Raw genomic sequence first — 16,625 nt, 5'->3', positions numbered from 1 at the left:
CATCTGCTACACACTCCTCAAGGGCCAATTGGAGACGTTGAGAAATCTGGGTCAGCTCAGGTGGCTGCATCAGAGGAAAAGGTTGCTGACCGCGAGAAGTCCGGCAATCTCGGTCCGCGCCGACCTCCTTATCGGTGCGGACAGAACTCGCTTCTCAGCTTGTCCTCGGGGGGATCGGCTGCGACGGGCTCAGGACGGGCTTACGGGACCGCGCTGCCATTTCTGCACACTCACGTCCATGAGCGTGCGGTGGGAGGGAGAAGAGAAGCAGTCAGCTGCTTTTGCACCGGTATGCGGCGTGGGGGGAGGCCGGGCGAGCTCAACCAACTCAAAAATGAGAATGTTGCCGGTGAATTATCACATTTCTTTGTGCTTTCATCCAGGGAGAATTACAGTTGGACGCTTTAACCTTCCAAACGTAGGGTGACCTTCGCGTACATAAAGGACGCACGCTTCCCTCGCGTGCGCGCTTGTCGGGTGTAACCAGGTGGGTGGATGGAGCGGTGACCGGAGGCAGAGAAAGCACCGAATGGTTAAGTAGGTTTGTTTGTTCCTTGGGGGTTCAGAGCCTCTTCTGGACTGAAAAGGGATGAGACGGCCCGAGAAAATGAATCACGCCGGCATTGGCGTGGTGGACGCTTCGCCCGTCGGAGGACGGCTTTGGGACGCATCAGCACGGTCAGCCTAGAGCAGTGAACTAGAACTCACCTAGTTCTGTCCGAGAACACTGACACCAGCGGGCTCCTCTAATGATTCGTCGCTCCATCGGCCTCCTCTGTCACACAACAAGAAGCTGACGTGTGCTCGCAGATTCACTCTGCCTCGTATCGACTACGCCGCCGGTGCTTTAATCACCCTTTACGATAAATCTCAATCAATTCGGCGGTGAGGATGCGGGACACGTGGAGATGGCATGGGCCGATAGCCCTGACACATTGCAGCTCAATCACATCGTGGCACAATGAAGCAACGCAACCACCCGCCCTTTCTCAGGGGGGGACGGATCCGTGGAGCGGCACCGCGTTAATCTGGGTCGCGGCGAGAATCCTCCTCCTCCGTTTTCCAATGTCAAGGCTTGACAACGATGTGAGGACTTATTAGTTTAATAGGCAACGTAAACAAATCACAAGCACTTAGCACAGCGATCATTTCAGCGGCACTCGGCGGACGTCTTCTGCCGGATTTTTCGAAATTGAGACTTTAGTGGAGGGGGCTCGGGGTACGGCGCCGGGCCGGTAAACAGGTGGCTGCGTCGGCTGTTTGCCAATACACGCAGCACAAATGGAATAAAATGGTCGAAACAGATGTGCCTTGATTCGTCTGGTGCTCGCGCTCATAAGGCCAATATACGCCCCCCCCCCGGACGACCCCACAGCGGCATGTGAACCTCCTCGCCAGGCAGGTTCCGACGAGGGTGTCAAGCAGATTGGAGGATCCGGCCCTTTAGAGCGACGCGTCTGATCCGAGCCACGAGGGGAAAGAGGGCTCTCAAATTTGCTCTCAAATGTTTAAGCTCCTTTTGCAACATCACCGACCTCTTCCCCCCCCTCCCCCCCTCCCCCCGGGGCAGAGGAGCAGCATTTAATTGTGGTGAGGCAAGTAGTATGAGTCACTCTCCGACTAGAAGGTTATCGCAAACACTCCCCCTGCAGCCGCGACAGTCAGGGGAGAAAAGATTGGATGATCAATTAATAATTGCCATTTTGGTTTTGATATGCTTTTAAGAAAGGAGGAGGAGGAGGAGGAGGAGGTTCACAATGAGGAAGAGGGGTCTGAAAGCCTGTAATGACAGCGCGCGGAGAGATGGAGCGGGGGCGGATAGTGTGGATAGCTGTGAAATTGATGCGACCTTGAAAAGATCTGGAGACAGAGAGAGCCTGCCTGGTAATTACGGTGAAAACGTGTGTAACTAACCACCATGTTCGCAGCGCCAATGGGCACAGGCTCCCTGACCGCGCACCGCACTCCATTACAGGCAGGAGACGGCCAGCGGGAGAGAGGAGAGGCAGGAACCCGGGTCCTTTTCCCCTTCGGTGACCTTCAGACTAATGCGGCCCAGGAGAGACAGATATTTGAGTCTCAGTGGACGATGTCCCCTCGCTCGGTGAGATTTTTGTTCCCGCCAGCCTACACCTTAGACGCAGGTGGGGAAGAAGAGGAGAGGGAGAGTAGACGTTGCAAAGGAGAGTCGCTTCATTTGAGGCATTATTGAATGTGCATCTTCTTTTAAAACACCACCGTGTAGCATTTAGGGCAACGTTGCATTCATTGTTTTTCATCACGTAATGTTCACTGGAAAATACCAATTGTTGCCTTTTTGTTTGTTCACGTCCACATGGGAAGCAGGTAAACGGACAAACAACACGGGGCATTTAGAGAAAGCCGTGCGGCAGAGTGCAACACTCCTGTCATCCTTCATTCAGCAGCACCGGTCACCTCGGGAAGGAAGGTACGAGATGTCACCCAATCCTGCACACCGTCCCTTTAATGCCTGCCCTTCTCTGTCCTGTCACGGCTGGGACACCTTTTATTTTCGTGAAGTGTTTTGCCAGGAAGCGCCGGTGTTTTGGTCCCCCGGGGGGGGGGGGCCCGTCACACCGACACAAATAAATGCACATTCATTTCGTGATTCGGACACGAACGTCACCTCTAAGAGGCAGATATTTACTTAAAGTTGGAATGATTGGCACACCGGGAGAAACTTTGGAAATGTTTGAATATAATTAGACGGATGATTAAATCATTTTCTAATCGCAGGCTCAAAGCTCACGGCGTGTTAATGAACTTTGCCGCCTAACTTTGAAGCCCCCAAACAGATTGTCCATCTGCACGCTGCCATATGCGAGTAGAGGCTGCCGCTGCAGAACGAATAAGACCCTGAATCCCCACACAGGCTGTGTTTGTGAACGCACCGCTTTGTTCCCAAATTAGAAATACAGCATCTGAAAATAAACAACAGTTCATATCAGCTGATTTATTGCACAAATTAAAGAATGTAAGGAATATTATTAGCTTGAAATAACATTTGACATCTCGGCAGTCTGAAGCCTCTAATTTGTTTAGCTCAAGGTAATACTTTATTTACTTGATTAACAGTAAAGTGTTTAATGTTCCTTTGGCTACGAAATCAGACCGCGTGTGCCGGTAATTAGTCTTATGTCACTTTGCACTCTCTAATATCTGTCATTCTGGGGATGTTTGTGTTCCAAGTGTGCAAGTAATACCATGTTTTGCTTATCCGCCGGATAGAGTAATTAAAAGACAGATTGGTTTTCCTGCAGAGTGAAAGGTGAAAAATACAAACAGTCACCTTCTATTGTTGCTGTGCAATAAAATTAACAAATACGAGTAATAGAAAGAGTAATTCTCCATTTGCCTCGTCTCACTCTCTTAACTGCACGTTATAGCATTTCTGTTGATTTAGCGTATTTAGTCCAACAGTCTCGATGGATGCAGTTAGTGCTCATCGATTAGCTGTCACTGTCAGCCCCGGGTAGTAAAAGTGCCCGTAAGCAAAGCCATCGGAAAAAGGAGCCGATGCAAAGATCCGTTCACCAATCCAATAGCGCTTTTGTCCCGGTCGCCATTAACACAAAGCACCTTTTCATCTGTGCCTCGATCACACGTTGAACGCGCTTCGCAGAACCGCGAACCACACGTGTGCTCCAATTAAGCCAAAAGGCAGAATATTTCTATTTCTTTTGTCGTCATATCCATTTTAAGAAGAGGACACACACACACACACACACGGTGCGCTAATAAATGCAATTTGACATGAGGAGGTTTTCTGAATCACTGGAAATGTATTCAACCACGCTGGCCGTGATGTTGCCCAGACAGTCACACCGAAAACATAAGCGCTTGTGCAAAAAAACCCAACATAAAATCACAATTAAGACTCAGTGTCGGGTTGTTACGTGACAGTGGGCCGCTTCCAGATGGGAATCGCTGCCCATATCTCTCCGCCGCCGCCGCCGCCGTGCTCGTTGGAAGAGCCGATCACAGCAATCAAATCAATGTAATCTTCACAGCGCAAATTTGAACCGGTAACCTTCTTAATTTGGTTATTGACGCCATCCGTCACATTTGAAGGAGAGAAAGTGAGGACGCGTCAAACAAACGCAGCAGGATCAGCGTGAATCGATAAGAAGCCCAACCAGGGACGTTTTACTGCACAGGTGAAGCTGAGACGCTCCTCCTCACAAAGCCTCCGGGGGGGCGCCGGGGGGGGCGGCGCTCGGAAGCGGTTTTGAGGAGAGCTCGACACCTCGACGGAGCCCTGACCCAGTTGAGTCGCGGCGCCTTTTTTTCCCGTCCTCGTGCGCTCTGCCGCTTTGAAGGCGCATTGATGCCACGTGGCTTTCTTTAGAGGACGAATTGTGTGGAGACATAAAACTAAGTCCTCCAGGCTCCGTGTGAAGTTCTCGCTTCCTCGCCGGACGTCATACAGTTCTCAGGCTTCGTTGAAGCAAAACAGATTGGACATCATACTGTTCATGATTACGATAAACCTTTTTTTTGTTGTATTTGTCGGGCAATGAGTTGGAATAACTTTTAGTTCATTTTTTGCATCTGTGAATGTCGGCGGCGGTGGTTTTTGTAACATAATCATGTTGCCATTCAGGCCAGGGCTCTTACTCAAATGAGTTTTCGATCTCAAGAGACTTCTGTGATTACTGAAGGTCAAAGAAAGAAAAAACAAAATGAAAAAAACAACAATACAGAAAACTGCCTCGACGTTCTAATTCATCAACTCGTGCCCATAATTTGGGAATGAAAGGATTTGTGTCTACAAGGGGGTTCAGTCTTAAAATATTGTGTCCATAAACACACACACACACACACTAATATATATATATATATATATGAGACCTTTCTTAGCTAAAGCATTACTTGAGCAGAAAAACAAGGCCTCCTCTCACGGTGGAACATGTGATTAGAGGCGTGTGTCTCTTTACATGACTGGATCCCGATTGAGCCACATGAGACAAATAAGAAACGGAGTTCAGCGGCTGATGAAGTCACTGAAGAAGAACAGGGGCTCCTAGGAAATATAATTTGAAGCAGACAGCTTGACTATCTTCACAAACTACAGTCCCCTCTCAAGTTGAGAACTGTTATTCTGTCCCCATCTGTTTTCTATCTCATCTTGAAATTGTCAGTTTCACTTATTGTGCAGCTTCCTTGAAAAAAAAAAAAATGGTATTCCAGTCGAAATTATGCTGATAATGAAACATTCACAGGCTCCCCCTTGTAGATTCAGATCAAAAGCTTTTTTAAATAGTAGATAAAAGAATGGGGGTGGAGTGTGGGGGGGGGGGGGGGGGGGGGGGGGAATCACATTAGAAGATGGACCCATCCATGGAATCCAGCAGAAGTGGAGTTGGGGCTCTTCAGCTGACATGAGAGGAAGTGTGGGACCATTAAAACGCTTCCCGTAGAATTCTCCTTCCACTCAGTGAAAGAAGATTTACGCATTTGTGAAATATTAAAAGCTGATTCTTTTGTTGTTTTATTTTCCATCAGTTTCTAAATGATATTTAGTCATTGCTATTCGGGATAAGATAACAACATGATACAAGCAGTGATGATTTTTATCTATGTACACGCTTGATTAGAAGAAGTCTTTGACATGAAGACACTTCATTCTTCAGATATATTTGTACGGTTTACAACATGTTGGAGACATGAATACAGGCGTATATATATATATATAATATAATAAAACAACAAATAGTGGGTTCTGCAATATTAACATAGGCAAACATGTTCTGGTAAAAAGCCAAATGAAAAGACTCAACCAGGCCGGATTCGGCCCCCTCAAGCTGTTCCATGACAACGTCGTATTTGTGAAAAATAGACAGATATAGAATAGACATAATAAGAAACGTCAGCTGAAGCCTTCGGGAGCTGAACATATAACAATATATTATTGGTCATCTAAAAAGCAGCATTGATTTAAATTGATATTTAATGTCAAAACCAGGTCCTGCATATCGACATGATGAATATAAATATACATCTCATGTAGTGCATCAACTGTTGAGAACCAGAGAAGAAGAAATGCATCCAGACGCCCCGATGGAGACAAACGTGATCTACGACGTCTGTGATTACTGCCGCGCCAACAAAGGACAGCGGATTCTCAATTGATTACTAATTGACACCATTTGGCCCGAGCGGCAGCAGCACGATGGAGTAATATTCGCCCTCAGAGACTCCTTTTTCAACGCCATCAAGGATACAATCAAGCGTTAAAAACTTTTAATAGAATCCAGCTTCTGCCTCTCCGCGTGCATTTCATCGGGCTTCGGTAAGATGAAGCATGAAGAGTGACACTTTACTACTCGAGGCGATCGGAGCTGCTCGGAGACCAAACAATCAGAGTAAGAAATTCGAAATAAAAAGAAAATCGCAGACAACAATCTCAACAAGTGTTGGGTGAAATTAGAACATTTAATTTAATTGCGGCGGCGCGGCAACAACGGAGGAGCGCTTGGGGCTTGGCTCACATTAGAGGGCCGACTCACCGCGACGCCGGCGGAAACCGCCCGTTTGATTGCAAATGAAACGAAGTCATGTCAGAGGTGTGCGTCTGTGTTCAAACAAAGAACACAATCCCATTAGTGGGTAAAGCGCCCGTTGTTGCTCTCAGCGCTCCCAATCAATACAGACTCACTCCGGTTCAGCTTTTTAAGATTAGATGCAGCGTTCCGGTGGGCGGAATGCCGCGTTGGGGTAACGAGGTTTCACCTGAGCGCAACGTCTCAAACGACGCCCAGTTCAAGGTAATTGTGCGACGCAATTATCACAAGTCATGCACATAAACGGAAGAAATCAAAAGGGATTTTCTACTGATTGTCAGAAGGACTTCAAAGCGTTCTGGTCCCGGCGGACCGACTGATGCTCTTTATTTAACTGGATCAATTAATAGGGCCGACCGAGGCTGGCAGGGAGGCGGTGGAAACATCACGTCGAAGCCTCTTTAAGGACCCGTGTGCTCACTTACTTTGACGTGCCAAGTCGGAGGGGCAGGCTGAGTCATATTGACTTCACGGCTAAGTGCTCCCATGAAAAGCAGCCACTTAGGTTCCGGCCTCGGCAAACCAACCTGAACTGTGGCGGCTTTCACGCCGCTTCTGCGTCTGACATTGTGAAAGCATCGGCTGCGCGTGTCGCAGGTCAAAAGCTTCCCCAACGTCGAGGGCGCGAGGTAGAAATGTTAGAGAAAAGTGGAGGCAAAGAATACGGCGCCGAAATATGAGACGTCAGAAAAGATTTACCCTTACTTTTCTAATACTTGCTGATGAGTAAGTTAACAGACGGATGATGTTTTAAGTCCTCAAGAAGCTTTTTTATCAATTTTTATCAATTCTTAATGAACAGAAGAGCATTTGTCAGAATTAAGCTGCAGTGTTTTGTAGTGATGTTACTGTGGGTCTGAATGTTGCATTCTCTACAACCTCCTGAAACTCTCCTGCAGGTTTTTCCTCAGACTGAGTGGAAGAAATACACTTCAGGATGCCTGTTGTGACAATAAACCAGCAAGCCATCTTGTGACAAATGCTACAAGAAAATGATCAAAACGGATGAAGCTGCACTGGAAACCAAATTATTTCAGTTGTCAACATTGTGCTGCTGCTCTCCGTTCAGCACATTCACCTGCACACTGAGATCCCCCCGCGTCGTCTCCTCCGGACGTGACTCACCTGCGTGTTTAGCCATCCGTCTGTCTGAATGCGAACAGCGATGCTTTCATTTTACCCACTGCCGCGCTCCCTCGCCGCCTCGTCCTGGGAGGCTTTCTCACATCATCCGGGCTCCTCGGCTGGTTTTCTTGGTGCGTTTGTTGAAACTGTGCAAACACAAAGCCTCTCGCCCCATACAAAATAAAAAAAATTCACTGAGAGCACAAGTCCTTCAGCACTGTGAAATGAACATATTCAGCGAGACGTACGGAGGACAGAGAGAAACTGGGAGGGGGAAAAGGAGAGCGTCGACTTTTACAACGGTGCATTGCAATTAGAAACAAAAGGCTGCGAGGTGTGTGGACACCTGAACATGGCACCCACACGTTCATGGGTATTAATCTGTGGACACCTGAACATGGCACCCACACGTTCATGGGTATTAATCTGTGGACACCTGAACATGGCACCCACACGTTCATGGGTATTAATCTGTAGAGACCTGAACATGGCACCCACACGTTCATGGGTATTAATCTGTAGACACCTGAACATGGCACCCACACGTTCATGGTATTAATCTGTAGACACCTGAACATGGCACCCACATGTTCATGGGTTTAAATCTGTGGACACCTGAACATGGCACCCACACGTTCATGGGTATTAATCTGTGGACACCTGAACATGGCACCCACACGTTCATGGGTATTAATCTGTAGAGACCTGAACATGGCACCCACACGTTCATGGGTATTAATCTGTAGACACCTGAACATGGCACCCACGCGTTCATGGGTATTAATCTGTGGACACCTGAACATGGCACCCACACGTTCATGGGTATTAATCTGTAGAGACCTGAACATGGCACCCACACGTTCATGGGTATTAATCTGTAGACACCTGAACATGGCACCCACACGTTCATGGTATTAATCTGTAGACACCTGAACATGGCACCCACACGTTCATGGGTTTAAATCTGTGGACACCTGAACATGGCACCCACACGTTCATGGGTATTGATCTGTGGACACCTGAACATGGCACCCACACGTTCATGGGTATTAATCTGTAGACACCTGAACATGGCACCCACACGTTCATGGGTATTAATCTGTAGACACCTGAACATGGCACCCACACGTTGATGGGTTTTAATCTGTGGACACCTGAACATGGCACCCACACGTTCATGGGTATTAATCTGTGGACACCTGAACATGGCACCCACACGTTCATGGGTATTAATCTGCTGTGACAGCCTGCGCTCTTCTGGCTCCCATTCAACGCATTCAACGGTCCAGCTCTGACGCTTTGTCTATCGGCGGCGGTCTTCCCGTCGGCCCCAGACGGGCTGGACAGGGTCGAGGTTCTGTGTGGACTAGTTCTTCGACATCCAAACTGGGGAGTCCTCTCTTTTATGGACCTGCTCTGGTTGTGCCAGGAGTCGCTACCGTACCCGGACGCAGAAATCAAAATACCAAAATGTCTGTAGATGTTTCGGGTCAGATATTTTACTTTGGTTAATCATGAAAGCAGACTTCATGCTGTAGCATCAAAGGGTTTCCTTTGAATCTCAAAGTCAGTGGACAGATTGTTGTGGTGCATTTTATAGTGTTGCTTAAAGATGTTGAGTAGTAAGATGAAAAAGGACATTGGGTCATCAAAACGCACGACACAAATAGGATTCACTTCAGAGAACGAGTAAAGGGAACAATCTGTGCTCGCCAAGATCCAACTTCAGTACCGGAAAACAATAATAGCTTAATTTGATTTCCATGTTGTCCAAATCATTTGGCCCCTTTCACAAAACAACAAAAATACAAGAGACATTTACACCGTTACATCTAAAACCTGAAGAATTTCTCAATCACAATATTTTCTGTGACGTGTCCAAACGTGTGATTCCAAACCAAACAAACAGTTAGAAGGGTATTGACGTGCTTTTGTTAAATCAAAAGGTTAACCAAAAAAACAGAACCACATTTGTTCCACTCCTCCTCCTCCTCCTCCTCCTCCTCCAAGCCAACGGCGCCGGCTGCACCTGTAGAGACGAGCATGTTGCAGACCTGTGGGACAGCAGAAGCCATTCTGCATGAGGAGATACAGCAGACACATCCAGGTACGACGTAGACTCGGTGCCAGGTTGTAACAAATCGCCAGAATGCCAGAGCGCCAGGCAGGAATCCCCGAGACGAGACGAGGTGCGTGTAAATACATCCACTCGGTGGGAGGCTGCATACGTTCCGCAGTCATTCGAGAAATGAGCCGTGCAATCGGTGCCCGTGTGTGCATGAGGACGAATGTTGGCGAGGGGCCTTTTAAAATGTCGATAAGTCGATGAAGGTTCATCTGAAAAGATCCAACTAAATTTGACAAGTGGCAAACTGACAACTGTCCTTAAGCAGTAATGGAGAAAAACAGCTCTTAATGCGAACACGCTGAGAATGAGCATCACTCCTAAGAGCATCTTGAAACACACGCGGCACACCGTTTTCATCCAGCGCAGTTGAGGAAAAAGCAAAGATCCAAGGACAGCTGCTGCTGTCTAATGACTTTATCTTCATTTGAAAGGGCGTCATTCTCAAAGGAATCGTTCCACATCACCGCTCAAAATCCATTCAGGCAATATGAAGGCCACCTGAGAGGCACATCAAGCGGGATGCCATGGCTGAGAGTTGGTTTTGAGGAACACAATAACCCCCCCCGCCTCTCCGCTCTCCTCCTCCCCCGGTGGAACTATCTGCTCGGAGATATGTTTGGCTACGGCGAATCGACGCATCCTGCTGGTGTGTGACAGACACCTGAGGCGGGGATGAACGACGCAGCGCCCCGCAGAGCGAACGCCGACACCAGGAAACTTAATCAAACTCTGCTCACCACGTCGAGTCTGACGGAACCAATCGCAGCATCTCAAAGCGCTGGACCGCTGTGGTCCGTGGACGCACATACTTTTATTACAAAGGGATTAAAAGACCACGTGTAATGTACACCTTAGGGCTGTTTTAGCTGACTGAACCGAAGAGGATTGAGTGTGAAATAAATAAATTGTAGCTGGTCAAGGTGACCGAGAAGAGCTCCACAACTAAAGTGCATGTGAAAGTTGTCGCGTCAGCTGGATAGCAGACAGATGTTTGCAGAAACGTGCGTTAGCGTGTTGAGTTTATCCGCCTCCGAGTAGCCATAAAAAAAAAAAAATCTGCTGCTGCGGCTTCGTGATTAATAAGCAGACTGTAAATTCCTGAGAAAAGGTCAAATCTACGCAGGTACGGCGGAGTTTGATCCAACTGCCGTAGCATTAGGAATAGAAGACATCTTTAGCGTTTGTTTTGCAGTAAGTTGTTTTACGGACAAACACAGTAGTTTTACTATGTGATATCTAATTGGCCAAATAAATCAATAAAAATCAAGTGTTTTACAGAGCGGATTGTTGGGTGCGCCCAACTATTAGAAGTGGATAATGTGAAACCACGCGCTCCCACCGACGGCCCACTGAGCCTCTGAAATCCGATCAGGGTCCACCTGAGCTTCTGTGCAATAAAGCGCGGCCCTCATGAGCAGGAGCTCCACTCCACGTGCCGTAATGACTTTGACTAAGCAGGTCCTCGACAGATGGTGACATTCAACACCCCGAAGGTTGTCCCACCGCTTCGGCCGGCAGTTTAGGATATTGTTTTTCAGAAATGTCACTGAAGAGGTTCGTCAAGTTGAATCCGAAAGCTGTTGCACTCGTCCATCACGCAGACAGACGGAATCGAGCGACGCGACCGCTTAATGGTGAATTTATTTTCGGTGCACATTTTCATTCATTTGACTCGTTGCTCATGGAAAATATTGAACAACCCGGTTTGAGAGAGGGATGAGTGGGGAAATCAAATGCACACACTTCATCATGGAAGACTCTCGGCTGTCTTGTCAGTCGGTGTTTGCCTCCCGGGCATGTTGATTCCACCATCTGGTCTCTGCCACTTAAGCCACCTCTGGGCCTGAAGAGATTAAACCACTTCCTTACCTGACACACAGATTGTGTCTCTGCAGTGAAAAAGTCAAATGTTTGCAGGTGCAGTTTCCACAAAGGCCTTTGATTTGAATTAATCTGCATTAATTTAGGGGGTGTGAATGGAGAACGAGAATATTTTCACGAGCTTTCCCCAAAAGGCAATTTTTCCAACACCTTTTCCCGTCTGTTTTGCGCGCTGGACGAGATGAGGACAATGCGGACCGAGCCAAGGTAAACAAAGAGGACGCCGCCGTGGACCCAGCAACTCACAATATGAAAACTCCTGCCTTCCAAGCGTGATGAAATCTTTGCAACATCCATGCGCCCGGAGCTCCCACTGTGTCGGGCCGTATATGTGTGACACTCCTGAGCGCGTTAGGAGCAGTAGTCTTGGCGTTGGATTCATATTTCATGACAGCGTGGACCAAGAGGAGCCATATGGTAATCCAGACTGGACCTGCCTTCAAATCCCCTCCTGGCTAGAGGTGGTGCAGCGACCTAATGAAGCAGCAGCCCGCGTGCCGCCTGGGGTCACAATGGAGAAAGCAGTTCAGGTGGCCGCGGCCGGCTGAAGCCTGAGCTGAGCCCCCGAGACACTCGGCACACTGGCCAGCCGAGCACACGGCACAGGGAGGCTCTGTGGGGCCGGTGTGCGAGAGGAGAAACCACTTGAATCCTGAACATTTTTATATCATAAAAGGGGAAATTCAGCATTCAGCATTCTGAGGGGGGAGGTACAATATGAAAGGGATCTGTCACTGATGCAAAGAACTGCCCCTACGTCACCGGTTGGTCTCCGTGGCTCCCAGTCGGCCCTCGATGCGACGCGCGGGAGCACGTGGACTCTTCTCGAGGGCTTGAGGAGCGGCGTCCGCGTCGCTTTGACGGCTTGTTTTAAGGGAGGACAGGGACGTCGACTTCACGGCGTGGAAGATGGACGGTGCCTCCGGGAGACTCCTTTCGATTGGTGCAGCAGTTGAATACATCATGCAGGGATTTAATTTGTTTTGGATGCGGTAGATTGTCAGTTGTATTATTTTTCATGGATTCGCTGGTGAAAAATGCAACGCCGGCAACAGAACTTTCTCTGCCGGAACCCCGAGACGTTTCATGTCCCCAATTTGTAAAGGAGGCTCTCAAGAAAATAACCCCTGATAATGAGATGTTTTGTTTGACTGCTTATATTCTTTGGTTCAGACATTGAGCGGCTGCGTTCGTGGGTTGAGTCGTTCTCTCGGTGACGAGTCAAATGACCTTTTGTGTGAAAACGTCCCTCGTGGCATTCCGATCAGCGACATTTTGAATGACAAATGATAACGTTTTCGTTCTTACATCAATTATTCGTACAAATCCGTGCACGGGAATTAGACTACGAGGTTAGGTGACTACTTGGACCAGAACATGGAAAGGTTGCGGGAAAGAGTCTTCAGTCACGACTGAACACTAAAAGGGTTACTGCTCCTGGAATTGCTCCTCTTGTCTATTGGCTGCAAAGACATAACCCAATTTCACAGTAAGTCATTTAGGGGACAACCTCCACAATCCTTGGTCCTTGTAAAAAAAAGTTCAATTCAAGATTTGTCTTTCTTTCAACGCTTGGCGAGCCGCGATAATATCTGCAACAAATTTACGTTTCTATTCAACTAAACAGTTTAGTTATTCACGTTGACGGGAAACGCTCTTTCTAAAAAGGTACAAAGCTGCTTGTGGGTCGTGTTTATGCAACAAACTCCAGTAAAAGTTCACGAAAAAAACACCCCCCTTCAAAATTAGATTACCACCATTTCTACCTGGTGTGTGGAAGCATAATACAAATAGGCCAACGACTTCTTATATTAACCAACTTCAAAAAATGTGTTGAGGAAAGGTCGAGGTCACGAGCTGAAAAAAAACTGGGGCAGATGTGGCTCGGTGGGGAGAGCGGCTCGTCCTTTAACCTCGTGGTTAAACTGTCACGCGTGGAAGCGTCCTTGACCAGGACACGGATCCCCCCGAAGCGGCTCCCCGGGTGCTTCGCAGCGGCCCGGTGCTCCTACGGATGCTCGGGGAGGGTTAAAGGCAGAGGTCACGCATCATGCATGTGAGCGACGAACGAAAGAACGTTTGGAGGAGAAACGAGCGAATTCATTCGTGGTTTGAGACCTTGCACGCTGCTGCCGGTGAACGCGCTGCACACATCCTCACGTACAGCTGCATCCACTCGTCCTGCTGCGGTTTCACAAAACAATCAGCGGTACTCAGTGCCTGGAAACGTTTAGACGCTATCAATGAAATTCTAATTCAAGCACTGGAGAGCATCGACACCTTTAGCCCAGCTAAACCCATCCGCTGCCTACATGTAGTTAGCTACAAGGTGGACTCGGGCAAAACTAAAGTTTGCAGTCCGCCGTGTGACAGGAGTTCCAATTAAGGAAGTGAAGCTGAACGAAACAAGCGACAACAACAGCACTGCAAGGGAAGAGCGCCTCCCCTCGTACTCAACAAAGGCTCCGCGTGCAGCCGCAGCAACGCGGGGCTCCTGTAAGTGGTGTTTCTAAGCCTTAAACACGCCGCCAGAGGATTTAAAAATGTGTCTGTTAGCACATACAGCGTATTGTTGTTCATATACAGCACCTCTTTGTCTCTCACATTTCATTTAGTTGGTTTGTCAATGCCTAAAAATACAGACATTTTGGGGTTCAACCTCACATGTAATTATCATGTGACACTGTTTTGACACCTACAATGAATGAAGAAGATGCTTTAAGGCCACACTAGTCGTAGACTTTATTCCCCGTTTCTTTTAGTTCTCCATCATCTGGCATTCGGGCGCGAGGACGCATCCTGCGCCGCCAAACCCCCCCGACGGAAGGAGCGGCTGGCCAGGCGGGGGAAGCAGCCTTCGGGCGATGTGGAGGATGGAGGGGACGGGGGACGGGTTTCAGGATGAGCGCTTATCCATTCGGCAACAACACCCAAGTCTGCCAGCGGACTGCACTAAGCAGCGCAGCAGGGAAAGGTCACGCGCAGCCACATGCAAAAAGCCGGCTGTCTGTCACACGGCAGCACCGCAGTGAGGAACGCACACTGTATTAAACAACAACAAAAAAAATGCAATTTCAAGTGACACATCTGATCAATTCTTCAGTGAAATAACCGAGATGTTGTGCGGTGTTATTGCTTTCATATTACTTTCAGGACGTATCCATAAACATCCCACCTGCAGAGAGTGGAACGCTCAGCAGAAACGGGCGGTGAATAAATGAATCCCTCAGCGGGCCGGCGAGGACACTGCCCCAGATTTAACCCTGGAGATGGCAACGGCCACAAGGTGCTGAGTAAGGACCCCCCACCCCCCACTATACAGCCCTTAATATTCTTCATCACTTCTCCGGTTGATATACAAACACAAGGAAATAACTAAATGTTTTATGCATTCAGTTGCCAGGGGCGGCATTCTTTTTGCTGTATTCTTTACTGATAAATATTCCATTACAGAGATAAGGCCTCAGAAATGAGAGCTACGGCACACAAAGAAATATATATATCTGTATATATACATATACATCTATATGTGCAATGCATTCTGTTTTCATTGGCTTTTTCGACTTGCTGTTGCTGGTAGACTACCGGAATAAGAATGCAGGTGTACGCGGCGCCCGCTGCACCGAAATAGTGTCCGTGAGCTGAAAACAGGTTGAATCGCCTTTCTTCGCAGGGCTGTTGTCGGATTTTCATGAAACACGCATTTTGATCTTGATGGCGGAAAACTGATCCGGCAAAAGGAATGACAGGTGTGATAACGCTTATCGGAGAACGCAGGGCCGTACCAATAGTCAAAGGGATGTTCTACTATCTAAAGCATTATTGGTAGAAAAGGGTGGTCTCTGATGTTCAGGCTCCAGGCTTTGCACCTTCCACCGTAATAGAATAAATGCCCATATCTATGGGCTGTAAAAAATGAGATTGGAATTGTGCAACTGTAATCTAAAGCGGAGGGAAGCTTTCAGTGTAATCAATCTCCAAAAAGGCTTTTAATGGAATCAATGGAGAGAAAGGGGATTGATCTCTGCACCGTACGCAGCCATTTTTAGATATTCACTCTATGAAAACTCTCCTCGGTGGACTGAAAACTTCCATCCAGCGATATAGGTTAATTGCATATTGAGCAAAGCAGCCCATTTGTTAAGTGACACACTTGTTCTCGGTGACCATTGAGTTGGAAAAAGCTATAAAGCAGTGAGGAATTATAACGCTGAGCTCTCATCGCACACCCCCCCGACCTGCAAAATGAGGCCTTGTGAGAAGACGAGGCGCTGGACATCACGCATGCTGATTGGATCCTTGCAGGAAGGGTCCGGAGTGTGAAGGCATCAGGCTGGAGGGGCTGCTGCTGCTGAACCGACGCATGTGGCTGTTGGTTACGTGTGCGGCCAGGTGGTGTGTACAATTTAAAACGGCAGTGAATAGGAAATAGCTCGGCAGAACGTCCACACACACACACACACACACACACACACACACACGCACACACACACAGTAGCCAGTCAGAATGAAAAGACTCTTCTGCTGTTGGCATAGAAACAGTGCTTGGACAGTTAGGGTTAGAGGGTAATACCACTCAATCTCGTCTTTGAAAATAACCGTTGCCAAGCTCTTAAAGCAGTTATGTCTTTACTAGTGCACACACGCCCCTCTCAGAGCCGACAGGGATCCTGACCTGGGATTTGTCCAGAAACCCTCTGCTATGTATAGACACGGGTACGTGCCTGAGAGCGAGTCCATGATGATGCGTAATTGATCTGTTTGTTCCACGTCAGTGACGTGTAAACAATAGCAACGAGTTATATTCGATGGTTTGATATTAGATTCAGATAGTGAGGATATAGATTTTATATTTATACGCCCGATCGATTTCCCCGCGCAATGAAAAGAGCCACACGAGCGGCATC

The sequence above is a fragment of the Gasterosteus aculeatus genome, chromosome 21 (genome assembly GCF_964276395.1).
Source record: "Gasterosteus aculeatus chromosome 21, fGasAcu3.hap1.1, whole genome shotgun sequence".
In the NCBI taxonomy this organism is placed as follows: Eukaryota; Metazoa; Chordata; class Actinopteri; order Perciformes; family Gasterosteidae; genus Gasterosteus; species Gasterosteus aculeatus.
Note: the sequence above shows the minus strand (reverse complement) of the source record.